Raw genomic sequence first — 9,157 nt, 5'->3', positions numbered from 1 at the left:
GAGCATTTGCACATTCAGCATAAATGCTCACAAAAACCACACAGGGTTGCATAGTCAAGGTTCAATATAAGTAAAGAAGGACGATTTTTTTTCCTAAAAATTCATTGTCGTAATGTTCACAGTGCATGCTGCACACATGCTGCAAGACTCTAACAAAGGCAAAACGGTCATTTAAACATATAGCAAAGCTTAGGTATCCAGGCCTCCTGAGGACGCAGTGTTCTTGGCTAAGGGTATTGTGCATGGTCTCTTGCTCCTGTCAGCCTTATTAGAGACCCTTAGCGCAGGCTGGGAAAGAGGGATGTGCATCACAGACAACAATGCTCAGTGGTTATGTGGGGGAAGGGTCGGCTGAAACCTTCCTCATATTATAGACTTACAGTCAAATGTTGAGATTTTAGGATTTAGTATTTAAGTTTCTCCTTTTGAGAGAGTTTCTATTAAACACATCCAGGTAAAACCATGCAGGACATAAAAGTTAACTCCTTGTGCTTTGGTGTGTGAAGGATGGTTCCTGCCACTTCAYGACAGTGTTACCCTCCAGTCTGATGGGCTTGTTGCTTAAATATCCAGCGGCAACCAAAGGTTTCTCACCCTAAAACCACAAGTCAAGTTAAGCAATCCTTGATCGAACTTTGCCGGGGTGGGATTCCCCTTGTTGTTTTAGAAAATATGGAAGGACCAGAAGACAGAGTGTTGCTGTGAATAACTAGAGTCGCTTGACAACAACTGAAACATCTCACCATCGATTACAGCCTAAAAATAATGTAAAACATTAACACCCTGGCAAAGTGTCTCTTCAAGTTGGCAAGCCAAGTCTGTTGCCTCAGGCTGTGGCTCTGTGGTATTACTCATAAAAAATCTCTATTAAATCAGAAAAGCCMAAACAACTGTTACACAAGCTAAGATCTAAGCAGAGATTATCTAATTATCATCCAACTTTGGGAAGGAGGTAGAACACACCCAAGATGTTGGATAGGTTCAATTCTTCCTTGGAAGGCTGCCTTCCTTTCAGCTCCTTCCCAAAAGATATTTGCATGAATACCTCTTTGAGTTTATCTGCTCTGATGCCATGGTCTAGCTTGGTGCTAATTTTAGCTGCGCTTGTAGGCCAGGGAGTGAGGGAAAGCCAATATCATCAAAACCTTACAGCTGGACAGGGACAGCTTTGACAGAGACCGCAGCTCTTTGCAGCCTCCGTGCAGGAGCTYAATTGCAGCGGGGAATTGACTTGGGGATTCAGCCTCTTCTCTAAATTTCACTGTTAAAAATAAAGAAGGGTAATGGTCAGTGGAGAAAAYATCGAATGCCAAAATATATATATTTTTTACGAAAACTTTAGGATACCGTGGTAGTATCTCAGTTGTTTGTTTGTTTTTGCGTTTGTCTTTTTTCTTTGTATGAGACTAAACATCTCTGGTTTTAGGTCACTGCGGTTTTATTTTCTAAATGCCAGATTAATGAAAGAAAGACATACTTTGATTGGATAAACTTTCTACTGAACAGAGAATATTTTAAAGCAAGACCTTCAACACAGATTTCTTGCTTGACATCAAGAAAAAAAAATAAAATAAAATCGAACAACATGTCAGTGGGAAGTATCCGTATCAACCACAGGACAAAGGCAACTGATAACAGTGTCATTATCATTTGGTCAACCCCCAAACTCGAAAAGTAAAAGAAAAAACAGAGATTCTTAAGAGATTATTTGTTTCATAACTCTGGTCTTCAAARGTTTTGGTTAACCTAACTGGCCTAAAATAGGAAAAGTTTAGTCTGATTTACTGTCAGACAGTGAGACAAATACGTTTTTTTTAATATATGTGAATACCTGGTTTCAGCTCTATCTGTCCACAGTAGAAGCTCCTTGCACATTATTGCATTATAAGAAACTATTCATCTGTAGGTTTTTTTTTTATCCAGTGTAGTCACCGAGCCTCTCAGCAATGTCCTGCATGTTGGCTTTCTGTCCATCAATTATTAATGCCTATATGTTCTGCTGAAGACAATCTACCTTGAAGGATGTGCTGTCTCAGTATTATGGTTATTATCTGCTTTTTGACYCATGGAAACGTTTTGTTATTCATGGGAGTCACCTAGAAACGGGGCGGGAGAGTTCTGGGATCATGTCGTAATTGACAACCCTATAAAGATGAAGCCAGGAAGATGATAAATTGAAGACATTAAATTGAATCAATAACTGTATATATATATTATGAACAGACTGAGTTATAATTCAATTCTAAAGATCATTTTCACTTAACAATGTAGTCGGCTGGCGTCGGCTGAACACGGTTTTCATCTTGTTTGATGTTAAAACAGGTAAAAAAAAATAAAATAAAAATCGATCTGTGCCTTGTCAGTGAGTCTTACTAATTCCGTACAATCTTAGTAGGAACAATGAATTTCATTTTTTTGTTATTTAGAGTTCAATCAAAGTGACTGAATAACTGAAATTGTAGTAGATAAGTAGATATCRATAAGGTTTTGTTTTTCCCATTGCACACATTTGTTTGTGTGTTTTTCTCTTTTAATTAAAAATAGGCTTTTTATTCTCACTTGCTTGTACGATAAGCATTTTCCCCTGCAGTACTTAACAATTATTTGCACAGGCGAAATAATGGATCACACAAGGTCATAATGCTTGCCTATTAGGGAAGGCTTCCCCTTAATCAGTTGGGATTTTGCATCATTCCCTTAAGCAAAGTTTTGCTTTATTTCATTTGTAACTAACCGTTGGGCTAATGCAACACATCGGCTACACTCTACCAATTGTATCTTGCATTTCCTGCAGGGCATTGTGTGTCCTACTTGGAACATATGACACACATGGATGCATAGAGTGGGCCAAAGGAGGGAGAACAACTTCCCCATAAATGAACAAAACTGAACCTGACCTGAGGACTTCTAGACACATCAGCGCACAAATAAACATGTAAACGTGTGAAAGGCCTTAAACCMAACCTTTTATCGTCCCACGGGAAAGCGTAAAAAAGTAAAAATAAAAAAACTGCACTATGCACTATGAAGTGAGAGGAAAGTCTGTGTTAATTTGTGAGATGTGTCGATATCTGCAAATAAGATTTTTTTTTTTATCATTATTTTTTTTAAGATTAGATAAACTTTAGTGTCCCCAAGGGGCTGTTTTCTTTGCAGTCAGCAAGAACAATTGCAGATGAATGCACAATAATAGYACACCAACATCGACATGGCATCATATAGCAACAGGATTTATTTGGGCTTATCTCAAATTATTATGGAGKCACACACTAATGGGGATAAATGAACATTTATACCGTTTTGTGTTACATTAAATCGCAATGTATGCGACCAGAAGGTGACGAAAAGGGCGATTTGGGTTAGTAAAAATACGTTTAGCCTTTTTTGTGACTCTTTTATTGCAGATACAATACAAACTCTAACAGACGTGTCCCTATTGTTTTGCAACACATYAYWACWMYKCTKMKTMKKYKSTKYTYTTTTTYYYTTTTTTTWKKRKRRTMAWYWMWWMMMAMCAAMWAAWAAAAAAAAAWKTTWAMMMYYMCYYSRWWAAAMMARRAWWAWWAAAWWAAARRRSMMMWYYWMYYMAMCMAARRWTYCCCMRRWYMWKRAWTTWWAAAAAAAAAGGWTTAAAACCACTGCAAGTGTGACAAATAACGCTCGATAAAAAAAATTAAAAAAAATATTTCGGCAGACACCAGTACAGWGAGGGAATAGTGAGAAGGTTTCCAAAACAAATCCAAARCTTACTGTGAGAAAACTGCAAAAATCTTCAGGTCACAAAATCCCCATAACAGCCATTACGCGCTCTSTACTTTGCCTCCTAGTTATTTGGAAGGCAAGCCAGGAAAAAGTATTTTGTGCCCTCAGATCACAACTGTAAAAAGGTGCAGGTCTGGTATGAACCAAATGATATAAAATGTTGAAACGCACTGAAATCCATCTGTGAAGTATGGTGGAGGATCTGTTCTGCTGTGGGATAATTGAAGCTTTTTAAGAGCTGAACTTTTTTTTTTTTTTTTTTGATAGTTGCAGTTCATTTGCCCCTTTTAATGCATGTTTTTGTGATGCTGTAGATAGCGTTTTAGGACTTACAGTTCTTCTTTTGCTCGCTACTGGTCAACTTTTCTCACCATTTAAGCACATACTGGACAGTATTTAATAGTCAGAAAGAAAAAAAAATCTGGAGAAAACGAGTGGAGGAGTTGAAATGACAGACGGTGCTATCATTCATGACTACTTAGGACAAGAAAGCCAGTAAGATATATTTTGAACACTAGTATGGTGTGGTTGTTGGAGAACAATCAAAGTTGGATACAAATGGCAGGGTAAACTTTCGTTGGAAATTAGCCACACATCTCAGATCAGTGCCTCTCTGCTTTTCACTCAATTTTTTTATTCGTTGTTTTTTCCCCAATAATTCTCGGATCTAAGAGTTTGAACATTTAACCAATTACTGTAGAACACTCCCAGTCATTTTAGGGTTTGTAAACTMATCCAGCGCCTTATACGTCAGTCTTACAGCCRGTGTTTATTTTGTCCACTAATTCCATGTCCATGTTTTTAGTAAAACATGGACATAAGTAGTTATTCAGTAATGTAAAAGTGGTGTGGTAAGTTTGCAGGAAACAATTATTGATCTCAGGAATCCTAACTTGAATTTAAATAGTCAAGCCAAACATGAATGAAGCATAATAAAGCACGCATCTTTGATTGCGTTTGTGGAAAAATACAGTATTTATGTTGAAAAAAAATTCAAAATTTATGTTGTTGGCATGGATTGTCAGTTGCAATGCCTAGTGCCCCTAGAAGATCATAATTGGATTTATAGTTTATTATCAAATACATTCTTATAAAATTGTGCTCAGCCAGTGACCCGGTAACAATGGCCCACTGGGGGGAAAACAAACAAAAATAAATAAATATTGCTCACCTTTGCCATAGAATAAAGTCACTGAGACCTTGTGTCATGCTGTAACAACCACTCATGTAAAACGGAAGCAGCAAATAAAAGTCAGATGTAGCTAACAGTGGAGAAGGAGACACAGAGCATGAACCCAAGATTAGGCTTAGATCGTTCAATGCATGCTTTTTCTGGGGAAGCTTTCAGTATTCCAGTTTTGTCTGAACCTGTCGAAAAGTCTGGATGACGCTTAGGGGAGAAGGTGGGAGGGGTAAATGTTTCAGGAAAAGTGGGGGTGTTACAACACCCACAGTCCCTTAAGCTGCAATGCTCTAGGGAGATACATATCAGTAAGAAAACCAGGACAAAAAAAAAAAATCTTGCTGCTTTGTTTCAACCTTAAGACAGACAGACATCAAAGCTCCATCCCAGCAGAGTTGCTTTCAAGACATGGTGCTTGTGTACATCAGAAATAGCCTACACAAGCCTCTGCTTTTAAGGAAAATTGTTCCTCTGGTGAATTGTAGAGGGCTTACTCCACAGGTTTGCATACATTTTTCAACTGTGTAATAGCTTCACAATTGTATCTATTATTTTACAGCTATTCTGCGCAAAGCTGCAGGGAAACACAGCTCTCCTGTATCCTCTTCCTCAAGATGAAACCCCACACTCTGTTGCCACTGCTGTTGCCTTGGAAACTTGGTCACTCTTGCTCTTTTACCCACACTCTTCACCGCTTGCTTCATTAAGTGCGTTGCTGCTGGCAATTAGAATAAAACTGGCGGCAGGGCTGGATGTCTCGAAATGCAGTCTCCAATTAAATACTTTCACACAGCAATGTTTCTTCTGGCTACATGTGCAGTTTAATATAATAAACTGTGCACCTGGGACCTGCATGCTTCTAAAAGACAGCACTATGGTTACTGTAACAGTAAATGTCTCCAAAACCTATGTCTGCTATTAGTTAAAAACAAAAACAGGATTGAAGCAAGGATTGGATTTTGCTTGGTTATTTGTGTGACGTGTTCTTTGTGATAAAATAAAATAAGCAAAGCAAAGTAGCAGAAATGATTTTTCTCTTAGCACAAAAGAAGGACTCCTGAATGACGAGGCCAGCGATGCAGCTAAAGCTACACTGTATAAAAAAGAAAGAACGTGTCTATTCGTAATTAAATATGATTAAGTCTTTTCTGTTTTAGGATATTTAGGATTACCAACATTGTTTCTATTTTATAAATGACAGAAACATAAAAAAAATGTGATTTCTTCAGTTCTTCCATAATTTCTTCCACTAAATTCATAAGTTTTCATACCTTTAGTGCTTGCCCTTTTGCTGAATATCCTTTTGGGCTATCCATCTACATTGTTTCTTATTTATGYATTTTTTACACTATCCTTTTTCAAAGTTAGCTGTGCTCAATAGTTTGAAATTTACAGTAATCCTAACTGAACTAAAAAAATAATAACAATAAACGCTTCCTCTGAATTAATGCCAACCAACAAAATAAGTAATGTTATTTTATGCAGTGTATGTATAGATTTGGCTTCAACTATCTATACTTAAGCTTTTCTGCTTCACAGAGAAAAGCATAATTTCAAATCCTCAGCTCAAGGTTGTATATATGATTAATAAATGAAACATCACCGGCATAAAGTGGGCTTTCAGTCTTCGGCCTTCTGAGACTCTTCATTTTATATTTCTCCCCATGATTTGTTTTACTTCAGCCAGACACGTGAGCTGGCTATTTCTGCCRTTTAAATTCCTGCAGTAAAAACGAAACGGTCATCATTATGTGACGTTTGCTCTGAACGTGGGGTGCTCCGCTGAAGCGGGCCCATTAGGCTCATGTAAAATATCATAAATTATTTAATCTTGCCCACCAGCTGGCCCTTACACATACGTTGCTAAAAATAGAGAGGRAAACACACTGACAGCGGCCATTGTGTCAGCCTTTACCGTCTTAACAACAACCACTTATTGCTCTATTGCAATAATACATAACCTTATTGAGTTATAATAATACACAAAACGAACTGCTGGTTTAAGTCAATGAAAGAAGGCCTCCTCATTTTTCACAGACCACCATTTTAAATTATGCAATGTYCTMCACAGATTTCAACCAACGTCCTCCACTGGACAAAACAAAACTTGAAAAAAGAAAAAGAAAAATGGGAACATATCAAAAAATCAGTGTGGTATTATTAATGTTAGTAGTTTGTGTTATTGACTTCAGTTCATAGGAGGGAATGAGTTTGTTCGATTAGGACAACATTAGTCTAATAATTACAAAGTGAAAGCTAAAGCATGTGTTCAGTTTTCATACTTTATAGAAAGCACTGGTGGTCAGAAGATGAAAACAAATGTAGCAGAGTTATTTTAAGRAAATGTAAATAAATCAGCYTAAGTTTAGGAGAATTTATACCCTTTCTTCCTGCTGACTTACTTGCACCTACACCAAGATAGTGTGATCATAAAGACAATAAAGAAGGGTATCTATTTATATTTCAGGTGTCTTTGCAGTCATGATGTAAAAGATTGGGAGGGTTTTGTTGCCTTTRCTGCACATATTTAATAATTCACTTGATTTTGGGATTTTAAAATTAGATATTCTGCGACAGACTGGCGACCTGTCCAGGGTGACCCCTGCCTCTCGCCCGGAACATTAGCTGGAGAGAGGCACCAGCAACCCTCCCGACCCCACTGAGGGACAAGGGTGTAAAGAAAATGGATGGATGGATGGAAATTAGATACTAATATTTATTGAGTGAGAGGGAAGGTACAACMTGGACAGTTTGTCAGGACAAGCATGCATTGTTGGACAGCCAGWATACCCAGAGAGAGCAGCCAAACTTTGTGCAGAAAGACCCGAGGTAAGGATTAGATCTCATTAGATCTGTTGCCTTTTACTGCAATGCAACAGTTCTATCAAATGCACCACCATCCAGCCCTCATATGAATTCAATTRTTTGTGAATGAAAGTCKTTTAGGACTTTATYACTGTGTTGTCTTTTTTTTATTGTCATCATATTTCATGCAGATTTACATTAAAGATCATGTTAATCCAGATATGTGGAGATGTGTGCGATTCATTTTAGTTCACTTATCCTGAGTCTTAATGTTTTAACGGCCAAAACCWAACTCAGTCAAACTTATAACCCAAGCTCTGTGTGCTGAATCAGCCCTCGCAAGGATTGGTCCATACTTTACCCAGCATTTTGTAAACAAAAAAGCCCATAGTGTTTAAACGTAGTAATCTTTAGATTGCGTATTTATTTTTATGTTCTTTCCCTTTTCTCTCCCTGTTCGAGATGTTTCCGTCGTTACGCTCATTCATTCATTCTGCCTGATTTATTTATTTWTTTTTTTTGGGTCTAGGTCTTCTCTCCCTAGATCCATTAAAATGTACTGTAGACTGTTATAGAAATACATTGTTGAAAAGACATATAGTATTGCAAAGAATATTGGGGTAAGCTAGACTGAACGACAGGGAAAGAATGCTTAGATAAGAAACATTATAAAGCGCCAATTCACAACGAATGTCGTCAGAAGACACTTTACAGAAACAGAAGTTCAATTCAATCATACTTACATTCCAACTGATCCTAGTTATCAAAAAGTACAACATACTCAATTAATTATTTAAAGTAAATGAAAAAGTCTCGATCGTAAACGCAGCAGATTGCACCGGCTGCAGCACTCACTCCTCTTGGTTGAGCACGCAGAGCTTGCGTTGTGTTGAAAACACTTCATTATCCATGCATTACCTTCCATAAGCATTTCCACCCCTTAAACCTTTCATATTTTCTCATGCTATAAACATAAACCAATTTCATTGGGATTGTATTCGATAGACCTACACAAAGTACAAGAATSAAAAAAACTGACGTTTTAAATACCAAAATATGCAAACGCATTTCTTTCTTTATCACTGCAATGATTACATTGTGGAAACACGTTTTACTGCAATCACAATTGCGTATCTACCAAATCATGTCTCCATCACTTTTTGCAAGTGAAGGCAGTGAAGGTGTTTCCCATTGTTCTGCCTAAGTAACTCAGGTTCAGTCAGACTCTGTGGAGAGCTTCTGAAAAACAGTCATTTTCATGTCTGGCCACATAACCTCAATTACATTTGAATGTGGCCTTTGACCCGGCCWTTACATCATGTAAATATGTTTTGATCTAAACTATTCCATTGCATTTATTTTATATCAGTAGTGTTGTGCAGCTGGAGGCTGTAGCCTTTTGCCCCA

Source organism: Poecilia reticulata, linkage group LG14 (genome assembly GCF_000633615.1).
Source record: "Poecilia reticulata strain Guanapo linkage group LG14, Guppy_female_1.0+MT, whole genome shotgun sequence".
In the NCBI taxonomy this organism is placed as follows: Eukaryota; Metazoa; Chordata; class Actinopteri; order Cyprinodontiformes; family Poeciliidae; genus Poecilia; species Poecilia reticulata.
The sequence above is the reverse complement of the archived record's forward strand: the minus strand, read 5'-3'. Positions refer to the sequence as shown.